The sequence below is a fragment of the Lampris incognitus genome, chromosome 12 (assembly GCF_029633865.1).
Source record: "Lampris incognitus isolate fLamInc1 chromosome 12, fLamInc1.hap2, whole genome shotgun sequence".
In the NCBI taxonomy this organism is placed as follows: domain Eukaryota; kingdom Metazoa; phylum Chordata; class Actinopteri; order Lampriformes; family Lampridae; genus Lampris; species Lampris incognitus.
In genome coordinates this window covers 24,668,042-24,677,262 of record NC_079222.1, presented here as the reverse complement: position 1 = coordinate 24,677,262, position 9,221 = coordinate 24,668,042, and positions in this window count along the sequence as shown.

The following is a 9,221-nucleotide window of genomic DNA, read 5'->3' as shown; positions in this document are numbered from 1 at the left end:
GCATGCTCTGTAATGCTGACCACGGGGAGATTGCCGTTGGTTTGTTTGGGCGGGTATGAGGGTTTGGTGGGTAGGTATTTAATGCCAGCAAGCGGCTAAAACATTCAGTTCCTTTCCCTATATTGGACCTGACACAAATATCTGAGCTGGGACTCGTTATAGAATGTCCATTAGGTGTACGAAGTCTCTTTTTAACAGCTCTGAGGCATGTGTCATTCCAGGACAAGTGTCATTTGTTCCAACATGCACAATAAGTGTGTCCGTGCCCGGGTGGTTGAATAACACTTGTGGCAGTGTTTGGACCAGTGTTTGGACCAGTGTTTGGACCAGTGTTTGGACCAGTGTTTGGACCAGTGTTTGGACCAGTGTTTGGACCAGTGTTTGGACCTTGTCGCCAACCGTAGCGCTGGGTAGAAAGACAGTTTACAAAACTTTGCTTTTGACTTATGGTCACCTACCGGCAGAGCTGTGTTTGGTTTGATGTCTTGTCCAACTTGGTTAACTTCTTTTTCCAAATGTCCTGTGCATGTTCTGCTGTGATGCTGTCTTTTTTCTTTTTCTTTTTTTGGATGATGTGATATTAGCTTTAGCGGCTACTGATCTGTTGTTTGCCTGTGGGTGACGCCAAGAGACGCTCGTCAAGGGCTTAGCTGTATCACCGGTCTCGGCGTTAGCGTCAGAACTAGCGGTGCTAATGCTAGCTGTGGCATTGCCATTGTGCTCACTGACAGGCAGCTCATCTTCTCTAGCCGAACCTCTGGTGAGACAGTACAACATGTTTGTTGTGTGTTTGGCTCTTCTTTTACAACGTCTGTCCTGAGCTCAGGTTTTGACACTGCGGGGGTAGAACATGTCTTTGGTCTTGCTCCCTGGTTTAACCAATTGCACATTTCCAGATCCGATGTCGTGTCCGTCTCAAGCGGGGTTCGGGCCGGACCGGGGAATAGTGTCCGCATAGTCATCGGCGTGGGGCTCATTATGTCCGAAAGCCGCTTCGCAACGCCTTTCATGTCCCCGGTTCTGATTGTTCGCCGGTTCCGGGACATCATCTTGGGAAGCAGTAAACAGAGTGTCAATACGTTTTCATCCTCTTTTAATTTGGTGGAGCACAGAGATTCTTTTTTCCAAGCTTTTTGATTTTCTGGCTGAGGCTGAGCGTGGCGAAGCTGGTGCATTCAGTGGAGGGAGGGGGGGGGGCATTTTCCCAAGGCCCGAAGACTGAAAATGGGAACACGGCTGTATTTCCAGAAATCAGACAAAGCTCAGCGAAGAAGTATAAAACCGCCGATCACGGCCACGGCTGAGGACCGAGTCCACACGGTTCTCGCCACGTTCTGCACAAGCACTACGGGGTCAGAGACTCCAGCGCGATCAAGTCCGTGCAATAATCGATGATTGGATAACGTCCAGAAAATAGCACAGGCAAACCATAAAATCAATTAAAAGTTGTTAAAAAATGTTGAAAAGCAAGGAAGCAGAGCAACAAACAAACGTCAGCTGACGACCGGAAATGACTCAGCAGGGCAACGCGTGATTTCCATTAGAAGGGGTGCCCACATACTTTTGGCCATCTAGTGCTAGTGTACAAACAAAGCTATCAACGTGCCTTCAGAATGAACACACACACACACACACACACACACACACACACACACACACACACACACACACACACACACACACACACACACACACACACACACACACACACACAAAACCCTATCTTCTCATCTCATATTTAACTGACCATCAATCAGAAAACATGCCTGCCTCTTTGGTGCGAGCCAGTCTCCACATCGCCAGAGCTCCTGTGGAAAATGCAGATGTGCATATTAAGTTATGTATGCAGATGTTTGTGTTGTGTACATATATGCATATTTGTGTGCATGTGTTTGAGCGAATGCATGTGTGTAAGTTCATTCATTTGTGCAAGCCCCTACACGTGTACTTCCATTCACCTGCTCCTCTCCCTGCTAATGCATCGCACTTACATCCTGCACAAGGCTCAGCATTACCTTAGAGGTAGTGATATAGTAATTTAAGATGAGGCAGTTAACTAAAGGCCAACTCTGTGAGGGCTGGGACAAGTCATGGTGCTGTTGAAGACCTTTAAGCACCATACCCAGAGGAAAAGGAAAACAAAATGAACAACTTCTTAGGGGGAATCAGCAGGGTACATTTTCCCACTAGAAGCATTGATAGTTTGCTTAAGAATTATTGATGTATCTTACACTGGGTTTTGTGTTGCTTGTGCCATGTTAAAGTTGTACCTTCATGGTGAATTTTTTTTTCCTGACTATATTTCTTCCAGTCTCCCCCTCTCTGCTCTCGGTTCAGCAGCAAAAGAGACCCCCTGTCAAAAACAGTGTCGAGCTTCTGACATTGACTTAAAATGACTAAGCAGTGCAAGCAGATGTCTTCCCCTTTGCTTTGGGAGAAATGGCATCCTTGACCTTGTCGATGTTTATTTTAGGGTCTGGCTTATCCAGCCAGTTTTTATATCTCCCTTTAAACACACTGTCATTACAGGAGCGATGTGTCTGTGCATTTCTCAATGGGGCTTCTCCAGTGGGGCATATCAATACATCCCCGTCATACAGTGTGAATGTGTGCACTCAGACTTCCTCAAAAAAAAAATGTTGGATTTACTTAAAAATGTTATGTCAAGTGATTCCATGCAGCTGTTAAGTATCTTTCAAGCAGCTTGACTTATTAATATGTGCTCAAGGAATAAGAATTTACTTAACGCAGGAGTGTGGGATCACTTAACATAACATCTTCAAGGAAAGCTAACATTTCATTTTTTTTCTTTAGCATTTATTTCTCTATAGAGAGTAATATACCGGAGTATAGAGTGTGTTTATAGGTAGTCATATTTATATATGTATGGGCCTAGTTTTTATTGCTTTTGGGTCAATGACTTTTTTAATTTTGATATAGCAGTGGTATTTAAGGTAAAAACAAAGGGTGTGTGTTGTTGTTTTTTCTTTTTTTTCTCTCGACCTTTTCCTCCCCAATTGTACCCGACCATTTACCCCACTCTTCTGAGCCGTCCCGGTTGCTGCTCCCTACCCTCTGCCGATCTGGGGAGGGCTACAGACTATCGCATGCCTCCTCCGATACATGTGGAGTTGCCAGCCACTTCTTTTCACCTGACAGTGAGGAGCTTCACCAGGGGGACGTAGCATGTGGGAGGATCATGCTACCCCCCCCCCCAAAACAGGCGCCCCGACTGACCAGAGGAGGCGCTAGTGCAGCGATCAAGACACATACCCATATCCATATCCGCTTCCCACCCGCAGACACGGCCAATTGTGTCTGTAGGGACGCCCAACCAACCAGGAGGTAACACGGGGATTCGAACCGGCGATCCCCGTGTTGGTAGGCAATAGTCAATGGAATAGACCGCCACGTTACTGGGGCGCCCAAGGCGCAGTATGTTTTTAAGATTAGTAAACTAAAACACGTTGTTTGCACAAGTGTCCACACCATTTCAAACTGGGGTATTCACACAGCATTCCCAAATCTGTGCTGATTTCTCCTACACCAGCCGAACAGTTTATAAGAAGATCTGCTGGAAAAAAAAATCTTATTGTATATTATATTTTGGCGGCATGGTGGCGCAGTGGTTAGTGCAGTCGCCTCACAGCGAGCAGGTCCTGGGTTCGAGCCCCGGGGTAGTCCAACCTCCCGGGTCGTCCTCTGTGTGGAGTTTGCATGTTCTCCCCGTGTCTGCGTGGGTTTCCTCCGGGTGCTCCGGTTTCCTCCCACAGCCCAAAGACATGTAGGTCAGGTGAATCAGCCATACTAAATTGCCCCTAGGTGTGTGTGTGTGTGTGTGTGTGTGTGTGTGTTGACTCTGTGTGATGGCCTGGCGGCCTGTCCAGGGTATCCCCCCGCCTGCCGCCAAATGACTGCTGGGATAGGCTCCAGCATCCCCTTGACCCTGAGAGCAGGATAAGCAGTTCAGATAATGGGGGGATGGATGGATGGATATTATATTTCGCTGTGCAGACATGTGGATAGTTAGCAAGGAACAAACATCATATGTACGTGATCTTAATTTGAAATGCTCATAGGGGTGCGAGCCCGGCTTGTGCTTTTGGGAACTGGCTTTTGCTCCCGGGGGGGAGCAGGGCTGTTGCTCTGCAGGCTCCTGGCCCCCCTGTGGGCTTGCTGTTCCTCTGGAGTTGCTGTGCTTTGGGCTGCGGCTGTTCTCTTGGTCGTGGGGTGTCAGCATGACTGCAGGGCCCGTGGATGGCTGCAGAGCCTGTCTGCTGCTCAGAGGCACTACGAAAAGCTGCTGATTTCAGACAAAAGAAGTATTTGGGACTGATCTCATGCACTCACAGGTGGACACTTCACATACACATACACACTGCTAGCATCTGCCTCACACAATCCCTGGAACACTCTCTGGATTACATCTTTCTTCCTAGTTCCCCCCCCCCTTTTTTTTTCCTTCTCTTCCCCTTTATCACTGGGAAGCACATTGGCCCAGTGGTAAGCACTGTCGCCTCACAGCAAGAAGGTCCTGGGTTCGAACTCCGGGGTTGTCCAACCTTGGGGGGTCATCCTAGGTCGTCCTCTGTGTAGAGTTTGTATGTTCTCCCTGTGTCTGCGGTGGGTTTTCTGTGGGTGCTCCGGTTTCCCCCACCATCAAAAAGACATGCATGTTAAGGTTAATACTCCTGCCTGTGTCCCTGAACAAGGCATGGCAAGACGAACTGGAGTTGGTCCCCGGGTGCTGCACGGTGGCTGCCCCACTGCTCCTAGCTACACAGCTAGGATGGGTTAAATGCAGAGCATGAATTTCTTCACAGGGATTAATAAAGTATGAGAATCAAAATCAAAAAATCACTATAACTGTTGTCCTAAACTGATTTAATTGTTTTTACGAACACATCGGTGTCTTTTTCTATGTCTGTCTTATCAGATACATGTTGTCATTTTTTATTTCTGAGTGTCCTTGTCTCAGTTGTGGTGATTGGACCCTCTTGGAGAAGCGATGCTGACTGGTTGTTTAGCTGATCAAACATGCTGAAGTGGGGGACTGGTGGTGGCTATAAATGTATAACAAAAACCCTGTGCTCTTGTCATCTCACGGATCATCCAAAGGATGGCGTTATTAGTGGTTCCTGATAATTATTAAAGAGCTAAAGAATCTAAACTCCACTTGCGTGTCTAGGACACATTGGCATACAAATTCTCTGTTGTATGCCAAGCCTGCTGAGAGCAGAGGTTAAATAATAATAATAATTTGAAAGATTCACATCAGGATAGGGATTTGAAAAGATCTCAAAAACCTTTAATATAACATGGCACCTGGTTAAGAACATAATCAAGAAGTGTAGGAAAGATGGCACCACCTGGACTTTGTTCAGATCAAGACAGTTTTTAATATAAATGACAACTAGAGGCCAACAGTAGCCCCCTGACTGTATGGTAGAATCTGGCCACTCAATGAAAATAACAACCCCTTTGTATTTCTTCCGTTATTACAGGGCTCTAAGGTGGGACGACAAGATAGATGCCACGTCTCGGGTAGGGGGTGGGGGGGTGACCATTTTAGATTTAATCAGGTGGGAAGACCAAATCAAACTCCTAAATCAGGAATCAGGAACAGTTTGTAATTTCACTTCATGTACTTGCGTATATGAAATGAAATATTGTTTACCCCAGCCCACAGCAGTGCAAGACAAAGACAAGAACACATATCTAAAAACTACAAGAACACATATATACAAACTAGAACACACATATAAAAACTCGGACACATATATACAAACTAGAACACACATATACAAACTTGGACACATATATACAAACTAGAACACATATATCCAAACTAAGAACACATATATCCAAACTAGAACACATATATCCAAACTAGAACACATATATCCAAATTAAGAAAACATATATCCAAACTATGAACACAAAAATCCAAACCAAACATATATCCATACCAAGAACGCATATATCCAAACTAGAATGCATATATCCAAAATAAGAACACATACTATATCCAAACAAGATCACATATATCCAAACCAAGAAAACAAATATCCAAACTAGAATGCATATATTCAAAGTAAGAACACATATATCCAAACTGAGAAAACATATATCCAAACTAGAATGCATATATTCAAACTAAGAACACATATCCAAACTAGAACACAAAAATCCAAACTAAACACATATATTCAAACTAAGAACACTTATATCCAAACTAGAACACATATATCCAAACTAAGAACACATATATCCAAACTAGAACGCATATATCCAAACTAGAACGCATATATCCAAACTAAACACATATATCCAAACTAAGAACACATATATCCAAACTAAACACATATATCCAAACTAAGAACACATATATCCAAACTAAACACATATATCCAAACTAAGAACACATATATCCAAACTAAACACATATATACAAACTAAACACATCCAAGCTAAGAACACATGTATCCAAACTAAGAACACACATATCCAAACTAAGAACACGTATATCCAAACTAAGAACACATATATCCAAACTAAGAACACATATATCCAAACTAAGAACACATATATCCAAACTAAACACATATATACAAACTAAACACATCCAAGCTAAGAACACATGTATCCAAACTAAGAACACATATATCCAAACTAAGAACACATATATCCAAACTAAGAACACGTATATCCAAACTAAGAACACGTATATCCAAACTAAGAACACATATATCCAAACTAAGAACACATATATCCAAACTAAACACATATATACAAACTAAACACATCCAAGCTAAGAACACATGTATCCAAACTAAGAACACACATATCCAAACTAAGAACACGTATATCCAAACTAAGAACACATATATCCAAACTAAGAACACGTACATCCGAACTAATAATAATAATAATAATAAAAAAACAAACACTGTCCAGGAGAACGAATGCCAGCCAGGATAACTGTCGGAAGTGCCGGTCTGCATGGGATAGCAGTTATCTTAACCTGCCCCGCTTCCGCGTCCTGTCAGACTGCCTTTGGTCTTTCCTCTGCGGGCGCAGCGCCGGGCAGTCATCCTAAAGTCATGTAGAGAATACTTTTCAAAAGATTTGTTTGGCACCAAGCCCACCCAGTACATCATCCACAGAGAATAGCAGCTAATGTTAAGCTTAGTGACATTATTAGAAGATGGCTTAGTCATGTTCTTGACCTCAATCCCATGCAAAATCTGCAAACTTACTTTCAGAGGGAGCTTGTAATTTGCAATTTGGTAGAGTTTGATCTCCTACAAAAAAAGAAAAAAGAAAAAACAATGCCAGCATATGTGTAAATCCAGACTTTCAGTTTTAGGTGGTACACTGTTAAGGAAACAACCTTTTACTCTTATCGAAGCAAAAAGTGGCTTTGCCACTGTGTGTATTACTGTGTGTATTAGGTGGAAGGATGGGTTCACTTAGGCAACCAAGGTGTCCTAATTTAACAATAACACTCTCTGAAATCAGTATTTATGTTTTAATATGTTTTAATTTTATTATATTCTCATGCACTGAACAAAAACAGATCTCTCTCTCTCTCCCTCTCTCTCTCTCTTTCTCTCTCTCTCTCAAACACACACACACACACACACACACACACACACACACAGCCCCACACACACACACACACACACACACACACACACACACACAGCACACGCACACACACACACACACACACACACACACACACACACACACACACACACACACACACACACACAGCCACATAACATAGCAGCTGCGGGAGGTTATATCTTTTCCCTAGGGCCCTTGGTCACATGGTGGCAGGAGTTTAGGGCCTGATTTGGACAAGCCACTACTATTACACACACACACACACACACACACACACACACACACACACACACTCTCTCTCTCTCTCTCTGTCTACCCTCATCAAAGCCCCAGGGTCTCTACTTCTCTGATAACACAACTAAGTTGAAGAGTAGGTCTACTAGTCTCCCGCAAGGTGTGTTTTTTATATTCTACCTGTGTAGTTGCAGCCTGCTTTTCCACTCCGCTCAAATGGGACAGTATTATTTTCTCCAGGCTCACTTATAAGGGCATGTGCCAGGGCCGGTCTGCAAAACATGGTCCCCCGCAGCTTGGTGAACACATGAGAGGAAGGAACAGCGACACTCTCGAGAAACTTTTCCCTCAGTCTGCCAAACCCATTCCCTCTCAATAATGCCTTTGTGCACCACACATCTCCGACCTGTGCTGCACACACATGTGAGTCTTCCATGCACACCGAATGTTCACCGACAAAAAAGACAAAATGCCATAATGTGCCAAGGTATACGTGGAATACATTTACATATGCATAAATTCTCAAACTCTCCTTGTCACACTCTCTCTGTCTCACAGACAGTATGTAGAAACGTCAACATGCTGTTACTGTGTGAAAAAAGAAAATCTATTATTCATTCATAGCGGCACACCAAAATATAAACATCTAGTTTGACTAAGTAACTCGTTCATCTCTTTTACTGGTGTAGTCAACAGTGTGAACAAATGTCTTTTTTGACAAGGTTATATCATTGCAGTGTGCTTCCAAACCGTTGCTTCCTCCGAGCCCATGTGCAAGATATACACATTTCATCCTATCGGGTGAAGTGGAGAAGATGACAGATGCTGGGCAAGGCTCCAGCCATTGATAAGGCGCTCTTTGCGAGAATTCTCTGCATTACCCTTTTTACTCTCTCATAATCCCGCCCCCCCCTTTTTTCTCCCCAATTGTACCCAGCCAATTACCCCGCTCTTCCGAGTTGTCCCGGTCGCTGCTCCACCACCCTCTGCCGATCCGGGGAGGGCTTCAGACTACCACATGTCTCCTCCGGTACATGTGGAGTCGCCAGCTGCTTCTTTTCACCTGACAGCGAGGAATTTCGCTAGGGGTGGGGGGTGTACCGCGTGGGAGGATCACGCAATTTCCCCCAGTTCCCTCCTCCCCCTCGGACAGGCGCCCCGACCGACCAGAGGAGGCGCTAGTGCAGCGACCAGGACACATACCCACATCCGGCTTCCCAACCGCAGACACGGGCCAAGCCGGCGGTAACACACATGGGGATTCGAACCGGCGATCCCCGTGTTGGTACACAACGGAATAGCCCGCTATGCTACCCGGATGCCCTGTATTCTCCATTTTACTCTGTCATAAATTT